Genomic DNA, 19,382 nt, shown 5'->3' with positions numbered 1-19,382 from the left:
AGAGGGCAGGTCTACACCTGCTGAGTTCCAGCGCATCCTGCAAAGAACTCAGGAGACAGGAAAAGAAACGTCCTTCCTTATATGCTTAGAGGTATTTTTCTCCCTCAACACTTATACCTGTTGAAGATTTTGTCCCTAACCCCAGATCCTGTAACATATCCCCGTGTTCAACATCAAAATAAACAAACTGTTCTCTTTGGCTCAGGTTAAGTGGAACTAGTCTAGGATCAAAAATCCTGGGCAGGTTTCTAGATTGAAGAAACATTGAGATTTTATTCGGCAAGGTCACTTTTAAATTTCAGAAGTGAAACCATAAAAATCAAGATGAAACATTTCGAGTCTCGGAGTTACTATGTATATGACCACCTTTGGTTTGCATGCTTAATGATTTTTGTCTACTTAGTGGTGATACACATAAGGCTATGATTGGTGCAACAGTGAATGTGCTATCTCTTGCCCAGTGCTGTAATCAATTTGTAATGATTATTACTATCCTTACTGGACCTTGACACCACCACAGCATCACATTAAAAACACAAGGAATCCTCTAAAGTGGGAAATGTGTAGATATAGACGTTATTTGTTATTAACATATGATCTTACAAACACTAGAGGGCAGGTCTACACCTGCTGAGTTCCAGCGCATCCTGCAAAGAACTCAGGAGACAGGAAAAGAAACGTCCTTCCTTATATGCTTAGAGGTATTTTTCTCCCTCAACACTTATACCTGTTGAAGATTTTGTCCCTAACCCCAGATCCTGTAACATATCCCCGTGTTCAACATCAAAATAAACAAACTGTTCTCTTTGGCTCAGGTTAAGTGGAACTAGTCTAGGATCAAAAATCCTGGGCAGGTTTCTAGATTGAAGAAACATTGAGATTTTATTCGGCAAGGTCACTTTTAAATTTCAGAAGTGAAACCATATAAATCAAGATGAAACATTTAAAGTCTCGGCGTTACTATATATATGACCACCTTTGGCTTGCATGCTTAATGATTTTTGTCTACTTAGTGGTGATATACAAAAGGCTGTGATTGGTACAACAATGAATGTGCTATCTCTTGCTCAAAAAAAAAAAAAAAAAAACTACATAGGTGCTGTTATTATTGTCTCCATTTTACAGATGAGGAAATGAAGGATGAGGCACAGAAGGCTTGAGTAACTTGCTGAAGGTTCCATAGCTCACGTTCCCATGGATTGTCAGAGTGTTTGTTCAAAGTGAAAAATGAACAAAAACTTAAAGAGGGTTCAGAATCCCTGGTGAGGGGAGAGATAAGGCCTGTAAGGTCTCAAATGAACACTAACACCCACTATTTACCAACTGTGGGATGGAAGGTTTAGGAGGCCACAGCCTGCTCTGGGCTGTTGTGTAGAACCGTTGCTTCCCTGGGGTCCCTTAGAGACCATCCCACAACCCCATGTACCTTTCCCTGGAAAGGAGCAAGTGATGAAGAGTTGCAGCTTCCTCTTCCTTTCTGCTTTGCATGGAGCATGCCAGCTCTGCTCAGAGAAGCAGCTCAGAGAAGGCTCTTTAGTGTCCTTTGCTCTTTTTTGAGTCTCCAAAACAGCACACTTTTTTTTGTTTAAGCGATATGGCCAAATCTCGAAAAGAAGCACACATAGACATATTGAGCAAGTGATCCAGTGTAATCTGGCTTCTAAAGTGTCCTTTGCAGGGGGGTGGAGGGATAAATTGGGAGTTGGTATTGACATATACACTACTATATTTAAAATAGATAACCAACAAGGACCTACTGTATAGCACAGGTAACTCTACTAAATATTCTGTAATAACCTAAATGGGAAAATAATTTGAAAAAGAATAGATATATTTATTGATATATGTATAACTGAATCACTGTGCTGTATACCTGAAACTAACACAACATTGTAAATCAACTATACTCCAATATAAAATAAAAAATTTTTTTTTAAGTGTTCTTTGATGCATTTTGAAACACAATTTGATTTAATTTGTTCTGGATTAGGTCGACGGAACCTCAGTTTGAGCTCTGGTCAACTCTGCTATTTCCTGTCCAGACCTATCCTTGGGACCAAATAATAGAGAAGAACACATTTCCAGTTCACTGTAGACATCACTGAACAGGTTGGAACTATTTTCTTTTATGAAACTATTTGTCTGCATAGATACTTCTGTAAACTTTTTCAAAATTAGGTTAGTATGAATGATACATTTATTCCTTAAAAGTTCCATTTATTATTTCTTATTACAAAAATAATGCATGATCCCCAGAGAATATTTAGAAAATGTAGGTAAATAAAAAGAAGAAAACAAAAATTACCAGTAAAGCTGCCAGCACACTTTAAATTTTGATGTGTAGTTTCCCAGCATTTAAAAAATGTCTAGGGACTTTGCTGGTGGCACAGTGGTTAAGAATCCGCCTGCCAATGCAGGGGACATGGGTTTGAGCCCTGGTCCGGGAAGATCCCACATGTCACGGAGCAACCAAGCCCGTGCCTCACAGCTACTGAGCCTGCGTGCTGCAACTACTGAAGCCCGCGTGCCTAGAGCCCGTGCTCTGCAACAAGAGAAGACACTGCAATGAGAAACCTGCGCACCGCAAAGAAGAGTAGCCCCTGCTCACCGCAACTAGAGAAAGCCCGCGCGCTGCAACAAAGACCCAGTGCAGCCAAAAATAAATAAAAATAAATTAATTAATTAAAAAAATAATGCCTATCTGATGAAAATGGGGTCACACTTCTAAAAATTGATGTATCATGGCTGTCTTGCTCAGCCATTGCTTGTTCTTCTGTAACATAAATTTTTGTGTGGCTCCATAATAAATATACAGTAGGTTACATTTAATGCAAATTTGAATTACACAGAAATAGTAGGATATAAAATATTAATTAAAATTTGCTTTATGTGCAAAATTTGAAAGAATGTAAATCCTGCTTTGCATTTATCTTTGGTAGGGAATTTAATCTTGCATAATGTGAGTTTTGCATTCTGCAAGATCTCCAGCAAAACAATCCCTTGCATAAAATGTGACTGTCCTCTACTACTGTTTATTTAGCCAGCCCCCTATTGATGGTCACATTATTTCAATGAGCTTTCTTGAAGATAAATCTTTGCACACACCCATGATGATCTCTTTGGGAAAAATTCTTAGACGTGGAATTGGTGGGTCAGAGCTTTTGATGCACATTTTAAAAATCCCATCCTTAAAGGTGGTATCGACATTTTTTCAACAAATATCTACGTAGTGCTTACTATGTGCCGGGCACTATTCTACGAACATCCTGATGATGATGATATGCAGTAGCTACTATTATTATCATCCCCATTTTACAGATGATGAAGCTGAGTCAGCAGCAGTTGCCCAGGTCACTAAGCTAGTAAGTGCTAGGGCTGGCTTTGGAGTCCTAGCTCCTAACCACTGTGCCATGCATGCTGCTTCTCCAGCATTTTGAGCAGTACAATATGAGGTGGTCATTTTCCTGTACCCTTGCCCACAATGGGTAATATCTATCTGCTCAAAGGGATTGTGAATATTCAGAAATACTATTTATGCTGGAAATCAATCCACCTGTTAGGGAACCGTTGACTGAAATCACCTGCCTTGGCCAGGCACGATGATAACCACTTGCCTGAGTTGTCTCACAGCAGGAGGTCTTGATAAGGAACACGGTGCTGCCACCGAAAACTAAGTGGGAGAATTCGGGAGGGGCCAAAGGAGGGAGGAGACGCCAGCCCATGTGTCTTCCCACCTCCCAGAATCCTTTGCACTGGAATCCATCTTGGCTGAGAGATGATGCTTGCACCACCAGGAAGGACCCTGAGTCAGACTATGGGCCAAGCAAGATGATTGGCTAGAGACAACCTGGAAACTAACCCCATTACCATAAAACCTGAGACTACAAGCCACTTGGCAGAGCAGTTCTCCTGGGTTCCCTTACCCTGCTGCTCGCTGCCTGGGTGCCCTGGCTTCTGTGACGCTAGGGAATTCTCTCTTTTTTTTTTTTTTTCTGTACGCTGGCCTCTCACTGTTGTAGGTCTCTCCCGTTGTGGAGCACAGGCTCCGGACGTGCAGGCTCAGTGGCCATGGCTCACGGGCCTAGCTGCTCCGCGGCATGTGGGATCTTCCCGGACCGGGGCACGAACCCGTGTCCCCTGCATCGGCAGGTGGACTCTCAACCACTGTGCCACCAGGGAAGCCCAGGGAATTCTCTTAATTTATCTGAGCCCTGGGTTTTCTGGAGAAAAGGGGTAATACCCTACTTCTCACTGGGTTGGGTAAATGAAATATGTCCTGTGCAGGGAGGTCAGTATAGGCTCACAGTACTGAGAAGTTCCAGAAGTATTCTATTGATACATTCAGGCTCAATCAGTGCAAATATCCTGACTCTGTCTTCCTCTCTATGTCAGCTCCATCATTAGTCGGCCTCTGCATGTTGACGAGATGGCTGTGACATACTCAGAGGAAGAGCAAAAGCTGCTTCTCTCCCAGACACACACCTTCAAGTCTCATGGGCTCTGGTAGGTTATGTGCCTGTCTGAACTGTGGTTTGGGGGATGAAATTAGCTGATTGGTTTAAATCCATGGGGTCCTGGAGCTAGGGATGGGGTCACCCCCCAAACAAGTTGATGGAAGCCATATAGTTCCTCTGAAGAGAAACTGGTCTGTAATTACTAGAAAGGCAGCCAAAACAACAGATGTCCACTACAGAGAATGTGTTTGAAGGATGAGTTAATTGGGCCTCATTATGGTCCAATTTTTATTTGTTTTTTGAATTATGAGCTGATTTCTTCTGCTGATAGATGAACTGTTCATGGTCTCTGGCAGTTTTCCTTCATGACCCTCTTAGTTGCCTTCTAGAGTTTCCTTTTATTGCTTTGCCCACACCCATGAATGCTTTTCCCCCCCATGGCATCTTCAAATTTTCTGACCCCACAGGTTCATCAGACACCCCCAAACCAATGGATTGAAGAGAAACCCAGTCAGAATCCATATATATATAGATATATATTTTTTTTAATTAATTAAGTTATTTATTTTTGGCTGCATTGGGTCTTCGTTGCTCTGCCCGGGCTTTCTCTAGTTGCGGCGAGCGGGGGCTACTCTTCGTTACGGTGCACGGGCTTCTCATTGCGGTGTCTTCTCTTGCTGTGGAGCACGGGCTCTAGGCACGCGGGCTTTGGTATTTGTGACACATGGGCTCGGTAGTTGTGGCACGCGGGCTCTAGAGCGCAGGCTCAGTAGTTGTGGTACACGGGCTTAGTTGCTCTGTGGCATTTGGGATCTTTCTGGACCAGGGATCGAACCTGTGTCCCCTGCACTGGCAGGCAGATTTTTAACCACTGCGCCGCCAGGGAAGCCCAGAATCCATATATTTTTGAACTTGTCTTTGAAGGAACAATGAACTTTTTGTCTCGAAAGGATGTGATATACATATGTGTCATAGGTTTTTGGAGACAAAGATTTTACATATATATATAATTATATATATGTATGTATACACATATACATGTTAATATGGTGAAATAAATTTTAAGGTCTCGGTTTCTCATTTGCAAAATTTTGCAATAGAAACAGGTTCTCTCTAAGTTCTTTTTAGTATGAGGGCCCTTGGGAGATGCAGTACTATAATATAACAACAAGAATAATAGCCAAAATTAATTATGGAGTACCCCCTGCATGCTGCCCTAAACTCTGATGTATATGGTATTTTATCTCATTCGATCTTTACAACATCCATACGAGGTATGAACTATTATTACCTCCTTTTAGAGATGAGAAAATTGGGGATTAAGGTGGTTACATGACTTGTTCAAATGCACACAATAATTGTCCACTTGGAACTGGAATCCAGGTTGGTCAGATTCAAACTCTTAACCCTGCTATACTGTCACCGCAGCTTCCACGGGGGAGGAAAGGACTCAGATTTGGGAGTCAGAAGACTTGGACTTAAATTCTGAATTCAGCACTGTGTGACTTTGGGAAAGTTACTTAACCTCTCTGAGCTTTAGTAAGATGTAAGATGGAAATGATAATTACTACCTTATGGGTAAAGGGTTAGAATTAAGATTGTTGAATTAATAGATGTAAAATTTTGGGTGCATAGTAGGTGCTCAATAAGGGACATCTATCATAATATCCCACTAAACTAATCTAATGAATAGAATACATTGCTACCAGGCAGACAAGAACTATGTGAATGAATCCCTGGCTTCTGAGTCACTGCTCTAAATGCTCATCATAAATAAGTACGTTTGTGAAAGTGATTGTCTTTAACAAAACTTTGCCTGTTTCAAACTGAAAAACATGCATTTGACATAAACAATTGGTAAGTGATGCATCAGGGATAATATTTTTAAAATATACATAGCAACAAATGCTGTTTTGCAAGCAGAAGTGTTTTTCCTCTTTCAGTGATCTCAGTCATTTTTCCTCTTAAGGGGAACAGTTTTCTCTATTAAGGCTCACTCATGAGATTCATGTTCCCAGGAAAGAGGAGGGATGAAAACCCCTGCTGGCACAAGGGAAGTCGTAGGATAGGGGAGAAGGAGGATGTGATGCATGAGGAGTTCTGAACAGGTAGGGAGAGGTGGAGCAAATGCCTTCTTTCTAGTCTGGAGGTGTGGACCTAAAAGTAGCGGAAAAGAGGAAGGACATGGGGATAGATAAGTGTGTTCCATCTCCCTCCCTCTGGATCAAGACTCCTGTGTGGAGGATGTGGATTAGCAACAGCTAGAGGCACTTGGAGGAAATACTAGAGCAGTGGTGGTTGGGCCACAATCCCCACTTGGCACTCTGGGGTGAAAAGTCATAGGGAGCCCTGCACCACAGTGGGGAGGCTGTATTTATACCGTTGGGGGTTTGGTGTACCTGTGCCACGAGGGCCTGTGCTGGTGTCTTGAGACTCTTGTCAATTCTCTGGTGCCTGGGAATACCCAGCCGTCCCTTCCACCATCGCCAATAAGGACAAAGAAAGCAAGTGAATTTTTTTTTTTTTTCCTTTGGCCATGCCGCAGATCATGCGGGATCTTAGTTCCCTGACCTGGGATCGAACCCACGCCCCCTGCAGTGCAAGCACGGAGTCTTAACCACTGGACCGCCAGGGCAGTCCCCCCCAACCCTTTTTTTTCTGGTAGTGAATTTGAACCTTAAATTGGATTAACGATTTATCCAAAAGAAATTGAGCCAACTTGAGAGAGCCTGTTCTGAACTAGAAGTGACCAAGTTACCTTAATTGGAAGTTAAGATTTTTCCACCTCTGCCATATCTCAAGAGCAAGATATTTATAGACAAATGAGAAAGCTTATGTTTTGCACACCGGGTTGTAGTGTACAGCACACACTGCTGGTTGCCCTGAGTTTAGGTGTCCTTCTTTCTGGACAGTCATTTGTTCCAGGAAAGTAGTTCTCTCCTCCACAACTCAGAAGCAAATACTGATTAGTCCAAACTGGTCACTGTGCCCCATTCCCTTGTCAGTGATTTGTTTCAGCATGGGCTTGTGCAACACCTCTGTCCATGAAATGTTGGGACATCTCCTGGGGGGCATCTGGGAAGATTTTCCTCATTGAAGAGGAGAGACACACAGGGGAGAAAGTCTCTGTTCTAATGTAGGTAATAACTGGAACTGTGGCAGGCAACTTGGGACCTGGAGAGGTGGCTAGCTGAGGACTAACAGGCACACTGTGATGGTAGGGTAGGAAACTAGAAGGAAACTGGGTTCTCTTTTTTTTTTTTTGGTCATGCCATGTGGGCATGGATTGAACCCATGCCCCCTGCAGTGGAAGCACAGAGTCTTAACCACTGGACAGCCAGGTAAGTCCTGGAAACTGGGTTCTTGATGATGCTGTTGGACTCCTGAAATGACCACCCTACCTCCACATTTCTTGGTATGTGAGAGGAATTCCCTAAGTTAAAGCTATTTGAGGGCTTCCCTGGTGGTGCAGTGGTTAAGAATCCGCCTGCCGATGCAGGGGACACAAGTTCGAGCCCTGGTCCGTGAAGATCCCACATGCCGCAGAGCAACTAAGCCCGTGCACCACAACTACTGAGCCTGCACTCTAGAGCCCATGAGCCACAACTGCTGAGCCCACGCACCACAACTGCTGAAACCCACACGCCTATACCTGTGCTGTGCAACAAGAGAAGCCACCGCAATGAGAAGCCCGCGCACCGCAACAAGGAGTAGCCTCGCTTGTGTCAACTAGAGAAAGTCTGCAGCCAAAAGCATCCTAAATGAGGCAGAATGTGGATAAATTTTCAACCTTGCAACTCTTGCTTCTTAAATGTACCCATGTGATTGTAAATAAAAAGGAAAATGGTGTTAAGTCATTACCATTGAAAACTGCGTGGATTACTTCCTTCAGGCAAGCTTTATTCCCAGACTGTTGAACCCTCTGGGTTTGACAGCAGGATCTACTTCACATGGTAACACCTCCTCTTACTTGCCTTCAGAAACTTTCCTAAGGGAAGAGATGAAGCCATACTTGTTAATTCTTCTTGAACATAAAAAAAGGGGTCCTTTTTGCCCTTTTAAAGTGTATTATTAAAATATAAAAAAATATGTTCTGGGCTTCCCTGGTGGCGCAGTGGTTGAGAGTCCGCCTGCTGATGCAGGGAACACAGGTTCGTGCCCCGGGCCGGGAAGATCCCACATGCCACGGAGCGGCTGGGCCCGTGAGCCATGGCCGCTGGGCCTGTGCGTCTGGAGCCTGTGCTCCGCAACGCGAGAGGCCACAGCGGTGAGAGGCCCGCGTACCGAAAAAAAAAATGTTCTTCTAGAGTTGCCTGGAAAGTGAACTGGGAGCAGTTAAACATCAAGCTCATTGCCACTTTTCAGCTTCAACTGGAATCACCTTTGCCTTTTCCTATGGAAGAAAGAAAGTCTTAGAACATCAAAGTATTTCAAGAAGAACTGGATTTTAACTGCTGAGCTGACCAGAGACAGAAGGTTCACACACACCGATGGGAGCTGTGTAACTTGGGTCTCTTTCTAACATTCAGAGTTCACTCTGACTCTCCAAAATTTTATCTACTTTGATTGAGCTTGTTTTTTTTCCCCAATCAAATGACATTTCTTGGAATTCATCATCACACATGCCTACTTACTTTGTGCAAATTATTTCAGGATAATTTACTAGCTGGGGAGAAAGAGGGAGGGCAGGAAGGATGGAAGGAAAGATAGAGGACAGGAGGGAGAGAGAAAGAGGGGGGGAACTAATCCTTTCAAGGACTGTTTCCATTACAAAATGTCCCTAATTTCAAATTCAATGGACCTGCAATCCTCAAGCCATGTCTTCCTTTTTGGAAATGCTGTTATGTTTAAAGTAACTTGAAGAAGTGAGTGTGAGTTGAAGGCTGGGATAGACAGAAGATGTAAAATGGTCACTAGTTCAACACTGTTCCAATTTGAACAAGCTCAGATATTATTTGATTTATACTGGGGGCTTTGAAAAGGGCTTATTGGAAAAAACATTTCCATTACAAAACAAATTTTAAAAACAACTGTTATATAAGTACAAACAAATGCATACAATTCAAATATTATTATGTCCTGACCTTTGTTGTCATGTGGGTCTCTCATACAAAGTAGTAGATAAGAATCAAATTTAAATTAATAATATTGTAATAGTTGTTATTCAGTGTAGCATAAACCCCAAATATTTAGTGGCTTAATGCTCTAGACGTATGTATCACTCATTCAATTCCTGCATTCATAGTCAGTGGTAGTTCTCCTTGTAATCATTCAGGGACCCAGTTGTATTAGTTATCTATTGCTGTGTAACAAATTACCCAATGAAAACATTTGTTATGTCACATAGTTTCACAGGGTCAGGAATTTGAGACTGCCTTAGATGAATGGTTACGGATAGAGTCTCTCATGAATACTATATCTTGTATTCAAGATACTGGCCAGGGTTGCAATCATCTGAAACCTTGACTGGGACTATAGGATCTGCTTCCAAGATGGTACACTCACGTGACTGTCAAGTTGATGCTGGTTGTTGGTAAGAAGTCTTAGTTCCTTATCACATGGACCTCTCCACGGGGCTGCTTGAGTGTCCTTACAGCATGGCATTGGCTTCCCCCAGAGGAGTGCTCCAAGATAAAGCAAGACAGAAACTACAATGTCTTTTATGATTTAATCTCATAAGTCATCATTTCCATTAAATCCTATGGATTACATAACTCAGTCCTATTCAGTTGAAGAGGTGAATATATGGGTATGAATACCTGGAGGTGAGGATCACTGGGAACCATATTGGAGGTTGGCTACCACACTAAGATCCTTCTCTCTTGTGGTTACCATCCCCTTGGGTTTTAGCACTTTTTGCTTCAAGGAAGAGGAAGAAGAAATAGAACAAACGAGCCCCTCCCAAAAGTGGGAAGCTCTTATGGACCAGGAAAAGAAAAGGTGCACATTGCTTCCACTCAACGCTCCATGGCTAGAACTTGATTATTTGGTGCCTCTAACTATAACGGTGACTGGGAGATGTCCTACTTTGTTGGGAACAGCAACAACCTTAAACTATGGAATGGGGAGCATGAACATTTGGTGGAGATATAATGGTGTCTGCCATAGGAAGGCTAAGAAGAAAATATAGGCAGAATGGTTAACATAATGGCATAGAGCAAATGCTCAGTGAATGCTAATCATTATATAGAGTTCTTCTGACAATCTAGTGCCCACCCAAAACCTGGCATGTATGTGGGTAAAATAAATGTTTATTGTTTGAATGGATGAGTTAAGGTAATGGATGTACAATGGATGTACAAAATAGTACAAATGATAGGGATTGTAATGGTATTTCTGAGTTAGTAAGTTGGACTGGCTATCCTATTGAGGTACAGATCTTCCTCTGGAGATGGATATTACTGTCCCCATTTCAGCTGGTCAAATAGAGATAGCAAATACTTAAGGCTTTGTGGGCCATAGGGGCATTGTTGCAACTACTCAACTCTGCCATTGTAGTGTGTGAGCAGCCGTGGACAATTCCAATAAAACTTTATTTACAAAACAGGTGGTGGCGCAGATTTGGCCCAGGGGTCATAGTCTTCTGAACCTTGCTCTACAGCATTGAGAAAAGGCATGACCACAAGCAACATCATGGATAAATCTTTAAAAAGTATTGAATGAAAGAAGACAGACACACAGGAGTTCCCTGGTGTCCTAGTGGTTAAGATACGGCGCTTTCACTGCAGAGGACTGGGTTAGATCCCTGGTCGGGGAACCAGCCTGCATGGCGCGCAGCCGAAATACAAAAAAAAAAGAAAGAAGACAGACACAAAGGAATCTTCCATTTATATACAGTTCAAAAGCAGTAAAAATGAAACTATATTATTTAAAGGTACATACTGAGGTGGTGAAACCATAAAGCAAAATGAGGAATTTATTATTTAAAAAGCCAGGATGGTTGTTACCTCTGGAGAGTAGGAAGGGGTTGGAATCATCAGGAGGGGCACGGGAAGGATTTCTGGGAGTGCTGGCAATGATCTCATTTCCTGACATGATGGTGGTTTCATAGGTGTTCACTTTATCCAATTCGTTAAGTTGTATATTTGTGTTATATGTGCAAAGAGTGCATTCTATTTCTTGATACGTGTTGAAGAAAAATGAAGATTAAGAATCATGCTCCAGGGCTTCCCTGGTGGCGCAGTGGTTAAAAATCTACCAGCCAATGCCGGGGACACGGGTTCGAGCCCTGGTCCAGGGAGATCCCACATGCTGCGGAGCAACTAAGCCCACGCGCCACAATTACTGAGCCTGCGTTCTGGAGCCCATGCGCCACAATTACTGAGCCTGCGTTCTGGAGCCCGCGAGCCACAACTACTGAAGCCCGCGTGCCTAGAGCCTGTGCTCCGAAACAGAGAAGCCACCGCAATGAGAAGCCCACGCACCGCATTGAAGAGTAGCCCCCTCTCGCTGCAACTAGAGAAAGCCCACGTGCAGCAATGAAGACCCAACGCAGCCAAAAATAAAATAAATAAATTATAATTTAAAAAAAAGAATCATGCACCATGCTGTTATTCTCCATAAACTAACTGAAATCCCTTTTCTTTGGTTAACAAATATTAACCTTTGTTTCTACATCATTTTTATTAGTCAGCTCATTGGTATTCAGCCCTGGCTGTGCATCAGAATCTCCAGGGGAGGGTTTCTTCCTCCCAAACACAGTTGCCTGGAGCCCATGCTCTTCAGATTTTTGATTCAGCAGATCCAAGTGGGACTTAGGCCTTGGTAGTTTGCAGACACTCCCCAAGCGACAATGATAGGCAGCTGGATTGGAGAGCCTCTGGTTTAAACTCTGCTATCTCACTGCAAGTTCTGCAGAGTATTCCCCTTAGTCACACACTTCACCCCCAATATTCATCCAAGCTGACAAGCTGAGCATTTTATTTTTAATTGCATTTGCCTTGAAGTTAGTTTGCCTTTGAGTAAAAAAGACTGGTCCTATTTAAGGTGTTATCTCATCTGGCATTTATTCGAGCTTCCCATTCACCCCTTCCTAAACTCCAACACCTTGAAACAGCCTTTTTGATACATTCATTTCCTTATTTTAAGCCAAGTGCACATTCTTGGCTCCTTACAGCCAATCCCACCACTCCTCCTTTCTCCCCAGTGCTGCAGTGGGTTTGCCACCCACCCCAGCGTAGATAAGTGCCTGTTTATCCCTCGCCTTTGTTTCTGGGCTCTAAATCAGTTTCCTATCACGAGGAAACATTCCTTGCATCCTCTGCTGACTCATCTTTATCAGCATTTACTGGAGAACCTTATCAATAGCCTTTTGAACAACTACATAAATTAAATTTATCCCTCTTATCCTCCCTTTTTATTTACCCTTCCAAACATCTCTAGCAATTGCAAAATATTCCAGATTGACTTCCTCTTGGAGAAAGCACTGAACTTCTTCCCTGTAGATTTAAAATAAATGTTTGATCATTTGTTCATTGGAAGGTAATCTCCACGTCTGTTAAAGCCAGGGTAACCATAAGTCCCTATTTGCCTTGGACAGTTCTGCCTTATGCCTGGTAATTGTTAATGGTGCCCCCTTTTACTTTAAAAAAAAAACCAAAAAGCAGTCTGTTTGCATGATGCATTTTATGATTACTTTATTAAAGTCCATGCAGTATACTTGAAAGATAACTAGAGGAAGAGTCAGGAGAACTGGATCCTCATCCCAAGAGGCACAAACTAGCTGTGTGGCTTTGATCATTATAAACCCTCACTCTCAAAGTGTGGTCCTCCGACCAGCAACGTCAGCGTCACCTGGGAGCTTGTGAGAAATGCAGATCCCAGACCTACCAGCATTTGCATTTGAATAACACTCCCAGGTGATTTGGACGCACATAACAGCTTTTGAAGCGCTGTCCTAAACCTCACCGGGCTTCAGTTTATTAGAAAAATAAAAATTGTCCAGCCTCTGCACAGAGTGAAAAATTATATCAATGCATTCAACTCATTGCATTTTAATAACAAACCCACAGGAACAACAGAGAAGTACATTAAAAACATGTACTTACATGCTGGATGACTTGCTTTTTTTAAAAAAAGTGAATGAATGGACTCTAGTATCAAATTAAAGTGCTACAAGCATCATTTAGTTGTCATCAGATAAGAAATGTACCTGGTTAAGGTGGCTCTCATTGGAGGAGAGTAATCTACATAACAGGGGGCAGACGTGGGCAGCTAATACAGGAGCTGGGCGTGATGTTCACTGTTCAAGTAGATACTGTCTGGGTAGGGCACCAACAGCATCAAATGCGTATTTTACTAAATTTGATGCATTCTTCTCTGATCTAATTAGTATTAGAAGTATTTACTAATTATTCTTTGATAATGGTAATGTTAAAAATTCTGTATGAATGCTTTTCAGATAGTTTCATGGATGTATCTCTAATGTCATAAGAGTGGGAATTGATACTGTGAAGCAGGCAAACTGCTCTCTAAAAGTCTGGCATTTCCTTGAAATTATGTGTTATATCTCTAAAATTTAAATAAATGTCATCTACTACTAAAAAGATGAAAGAAAGAAAGAAGAAAGAAAGGAAGAGAAAGTGAAAGAGAGAGAAAGGAAGGAAGGAAGGAAGGAAGGAAGGTACCAGTCTTAAAAATCCTAATGCTGGCATGGTCTAGAAAATACTTAACTGGTTTGTTTGTTTATTTATTTATTTATAATAAACATTAAAAAAATATTTATTTGGCTGCACCAGGTCTTCACTGCAGTGTGCAGGATCTTTAGTTGTGGCATGTGGGATCTAGTTCCCGACCAGGGATCAAACTCGGGCCCCCTGCATTGGGAGCACAGAGTCTTAACCACTGGACCACCAGGGAAGTCACTTAACTGGTTTATTTATGATTACTATAGACTTGTTCACCAAATATTTTGACTTGCATGAATGTTTTATTTCCCTGTTGTGCATTAAAAATTCTTACACAAATGAAAATAGAAACAACAAAAAAATACTTGTCAATACCTGTTTTTGTCTCCTATTTTTCCATTCTTAATCATACACTTAAGATCACTTTTACCCACTCAAAGAAAGTATGATATTCAGGTTTCCAATAACAGCAAAAAAGGAAAACATATTTTTATTAACTTGAGGAAGAAATTTAAAAAAAAAAATTTTTTTTTAAATTTAGTTTTGGCTGCGTTGGGTCTTCGTTGCTGCATGCAGGCTTTCTCTAGTTGGGGCGAGTGGCACTCTCCATTGCAGTGTGCGGGCTTCTCACTGCGGTGGCTTCTCTTGTTGCAGAGCACGGGCTGCAGGTGCGTGGGCTTCAGTAGTTGTGGCACGCGGGCTCAGTAGTTGTGACTCACGGGCTCAGTAGTTGTGGCTCACGGGCTTAGTTGCTCTGTGGCATGTGGGATCTTCCCAGACCAGGGCTCAGACCCGTGTCCCCTGCATTGGCAGGTGGATTCTTAACCACTGCACCACCAGGGAAGTCCTGGAAATGTTTCTTTTTATACTGGAACTTAAGGAGCACATGCAGCTTGCTCTCTGGGTGTTTGGGGCATGATAATTACTGTTATAGACAGAATAGTTGTGTCCCCCGCCCCCAGATTGATGTGCTGAAAATCTAACCCCCAATGTGATGTTAGGAAGTGAGGCCTTTGGGAGATGATTATGTCGTGGAGGTGGAACCTTCATGAAAGGGATTAGAGCTCTTTAAAAGAAACCCTAGAGAGCTCCCTTGCCCCTTCTGCCATGTGAGGACACAGGGAGAAGACAGCAGCTGTCTATGAACCAGGAAGGGAGTCTTCACCAGACATGGAATGTGCAGGTGCCTTGATCTTGGATTCCCCAACCTCCCGAACTGTGAGAAAGACACTTTAGTTGTTTATAAGCCCCCCAGTCCATGGTATTTTGTTATAGCAGCCCACATGAACTAAGACAGTTACTCATTCAGCACAGGTGGCAGGAGGTTGTAATCTTCCAGTGGTAAACCTGTAGGCCTCACTTGCCTCCCACAAAACACCAATGTCCACTTTCTGGAGGCCCAGATCTGGTGTAAGGTCCAGGGTAATTGCTGGCACCAGACACAGAAAAGAATGTCCATGGATCTTTGATAACATGTGACTTCATGGAGTGCCACTGCACCAAGCTTGTAGCAATAAGGTTTCGTTGCCCTATGTAAAAAGGATGTGCTCCAGACATAGAAAACACACTTATGGTTACCAAAGGGGAAGTGGGGGAGGAGGGATAAATTAGGAGTTTGGGATGAACAGATGCACACTACTGTGTATAAAATAGATAAACAACAAAGACCTACTGTATAGCACAGGGAACTATATTCAATATTTTATAATAACCTATAATGGAAAAGAATCTGAAAAAAATATATATATGAAACTGATTCCCTTTGCTGTACACCTGAAACTTACACAGCGTTGTAAATCAGCTATACTTCAATTAAAAATAAATTTTTTTTAAAAAAAGGATGTGCCTTACAAGTGACTTCCGTAAGGAGCTGTTCCCTGGGTGTTTTTCCCCTGGTTGATTGGCAGGCAATCTGTTTATGGTCACCCAACAGTGGAGGGAAAACCTATTACCCCCTGCTCTGTCGCGGGAGTTTGGTGAGCATGGCTATTGGTGGTGGCTGAACGCAACTTATGATCCCCACAGCATGACATTCTCAAGGGGGTAATACGCAGAGATGTGAAGTTTTAATTTGGGGATGGCGAGTCTGGCCAATGTACCCACCCTGTGGGGCCCAGAAGCTTCCAGTGTCTCACTCCCTGTATCCCACTTCCTATGTGCAGACCGATGACATTTCGTAGGGGCTGTACATAGGCTAGAACTTTCGCGTACACTCTACAAACACTCTTTATGCACCATGCTTGGAGGATGTAGACACTTGGGGAGTTCACAGTCCAGTGGGGGAGACAGTCTCCAAGATCACAGACAGTTTAACGAGAGAAAGAGAGAGACTGCACCCTGTTTGTGGGGATGTGATATACCTTGCTTACCTGGGAAGGTCAAAGAACAAGTTTAGGCAGAGGTAAGGCTTGACCCCAATCTCAGAAGATAAGTAAGCATGAAATAGGCAGGTGACATCCTTAGAGGGAAAGTCGCTGTAGGACAGTGGTTCTCATCAGGGGACTAACTCCTCCATCCCCCACCCCCAAGCCCCCCAGACATTAGGCAATGTCTAGAGACATTTTTGGTTGTTGCAACTTGCCGGGGGAGTGGGTGCTGCTACGGGCATCTAGTAAGTAGAGGCCAGGGATGGTGCTAACATCCTGCAGTGTGCCGGACAGCCCTACACCTGTCGAGCCCCAAATGTCAGTTGTGCCAAGGCTGAGAAACCCTGCACTAGGGGGAAGGAAAAGCATCTTTAAAGGATTTGAAGTGTCAGGGAGCATAAGTAGGTCAGAAAATGGATGCAGACGTATCTAGAAGTGAGAGAAGTAAGGAGGCCCTTCTGATGTGTGTTTTTCCCAACACCACCAAGCAGTTCTCCAGTCCTCAGCGGACATTGACTGGGTTTCCTACAAATTTAATTAAATTCTTACACTGTCTTCCTGGAGATAGCATCAAATCCCACAAGTTAAGAGCTCATTCCCATAAGATTGCCCCCACTTCACACATCAATCACAAGTCCAGGTTGTCACTTGTGCTTCTGATTGACTGGTTATAAATTGGAGCTTCCCAGACCCCTTCCTCAGGTTTGATTATTTGCTAGAGTGGCTCACAGGACTCAGGAAACATTTACTGTTGTTTACCGGTATATTTATTTATTTTTTATTGAGGTGTAGTTGATTTATAATGTTATTTAAGTTTCAGGTGTACAACATAATGATTCACATTTTTTAAAGTTTGTACTCCATTTACAGTTATCATAAAATATTGGCTATATTCCCTGTGCTGACAATATATCCTTGTAGCTTATTTTATTGTTTACCAGTTTATTATAAAGGATATTATAAATAATACAGATGAACAGCCAGGTGAAGAAGTACACAGAGCAAGGTCTGGAAGAGTCCTGATCTTCCAACATCCAAATGTGGATGCATTTGCCAACCAGGAAGCTCTTCAAATCTCATTGTCCAAGAGTTTTTGTTTGTTTGTTTGTTTGTTTTTGCGGTACACGGGCCTCTCGCTGTTGTGGCCTCTCCTGTTGCGGAGCACAGGCTCCGGACGCGCAGGCTCAGCGGCCATGGCTCACGGGCCCAGCCGCTCCGCGGCATGTGGGATCCTCCCACACCGGGGCGCGAACCCGTGTCCCCTGCATTGGCAGGCGGACTCTCAACCACTGCGTCACCAGGGAAGCCCTCAAAGATATTTCTTACACAGGACCAAATTTAGGAAGGGCTTTGTCTATCAAAACAAAAATACTGAACATTGGGACTTCCCTGGAGGTTCAGTGGTTAGGATTCCATGCTTCTACTGCAGGGGGCCGGTGTTCAATCCCTGGTTGGGGAACTAAGATCCCACAAGTCACGGGGCATAGCCAAAAAAATTAATTAATTTTTAAAAAAAGAGAATATTGAACATTAACATGGGGCATTAAGAAGCCCCAAATGGATTATTTTAAAAGTTAATATATGCTCTTTAATAGAAAATGCTAAAGGAGTGTTTGAATAACCTCATGACTGGAGTCATATGCCATTTATATCTTTCCTAAATATCATATAATAGATATATATTATGTCACAGATACTATTTTTATAATAAAATGTTATTCATCTTAATTTATTCAAGAAAAATTAATCATAAAATGAAATCACAAAAGAACTATGAGAAAATGTGTGTGATTATTTTATCAGATCCTAGGGAGGAGGAAAGGCTTTTTTGAGCATAACAGCAAGAAGAAAACCAGTAAAGGAGAATGCCCTTGGGTTTTACTACATAAAAATTCAAAACAGAGTTTAGAAAAATTACAAGGAAACAAGGATAACCTTGATAAACATAAAAATAATGGAAGAAATTGTGAAGGAAATGTTTGATTTCATTACATTATTCTTCAAGTATCTGTGAATCAAATATGTGTTAAACAAAATGAAAAGGCAAAAGGCACTGTAGGAAAAACACTTTAATATCAAAAATAGTCTTCCAATTCAATAAAAATCTCAATTATATCCAAATATGAAAAATCAGCAAAGGACATAGATTCGTGGTGTGCACATAAATAGGTAACAATGAAATAGTTTAACCCTGTGATGAAACAAAATTCATATTTTATGGCTAGATGAAAAATTTAAACATAAAATGTTTCTTTGCCCACGTGGGCCTCCTCTTTCTCCTTTAGTGTGTTGTGTGTGTCTGTATTAACCAGACCTCCTTCGGAGATAACATTCCTTCTTAACCTCATCAAGGGTCACAAGATAACCTTTCTTCTTAATCTTGTAGGGAGCCATGATGACCCATGACCCATGGCTTCCTTTGTATGTGTGTAGATCTGGATTGTATACACTGTCAATAACATGTCATTTACTATACGGCCCTCTGTCTCAAAAACTTACATAACTGTGCTTTGACCTCTAATGGGCAGAAAAGTCCTCAGAGCTTTCTGAAAGATTGTCTCTTGGGTTATAAACTTCAGGTTGGCTTGAGTAAGATTTTCCATTTCTTTCTTAGATCAACTGCTTAATTTTTGTTGTCAAGCTTAAGCAGTCAGGGGCAGGAAAGACAGTGGCATTGGTGAAACCGGGCAGAGCCCTGTGGGGCTCCCAGGCATGGAAGGCCTTTTTTTTTTGTCCCCCATTTCTTGTAGGCAAAACTCCAGCCTCCATGACCTTACCTGAGTTCCAAAGGGGAGATTTGAACAGTTGCTAATCAAGGGAGGAGCAGCCAAGAAACCACCTGAGGCAAGATTAAAGGGACCAGAGAAGCTCATCAAGATTAAGAGAGGGCTTCCCTGGTGGCGCAGTGGTTGAGAGTCCGCCTGCCGATGCAGGGG

At 42.4% G+C, this 19,382-nt stretch overlaps 1 long non-coding RNA gene across 1 annotated transcript in view; it reads left to right on the top strand.

The window, feature by feature from the left end:
- The first annotated feature begins 624 nt into the window (after positions 1-624).
- The window catches only part of LOC114487692 (uncharacterized), a 192,854-nt gene continuing 174,096 nt past the window's right edge, over positions 625-19,382 (top strand). The window contains exons 1-3 of the long non-coding RNA XR_003682962.2: positions 625-701; positions 1,991-2,109; positions 4,393-4,503. This is a non-coding gene — a long non-coding RNA (uncharacterized lncRNA). The remainder of the gene's footprint in view (positions 702-1,990; positions 2,110-4,392; positions 4,504-19,382) is intronic.

The sequence above is a fragment of the Physeter macrocephalus genome, chromosome 14 (assembly GCF_002837175.3).
Source record: "Physeter macrocephalus isolate SW-GA chromosome 14, ASM283717v5, whole genome shotgun sequence".
In the NCBI taxonomy this organism is placed as follows: Eukaryota; Metazoa; Chordata; class Mammalia; order Artiodactyla; family Physeteridae; genus Physeter; species Physeter macrocephalus.
The sequence above is the reverse complement of the archived record's forward strand: the minus strand, read 5'-3'. Positions and strand labels throughout refer to the sequence as shown.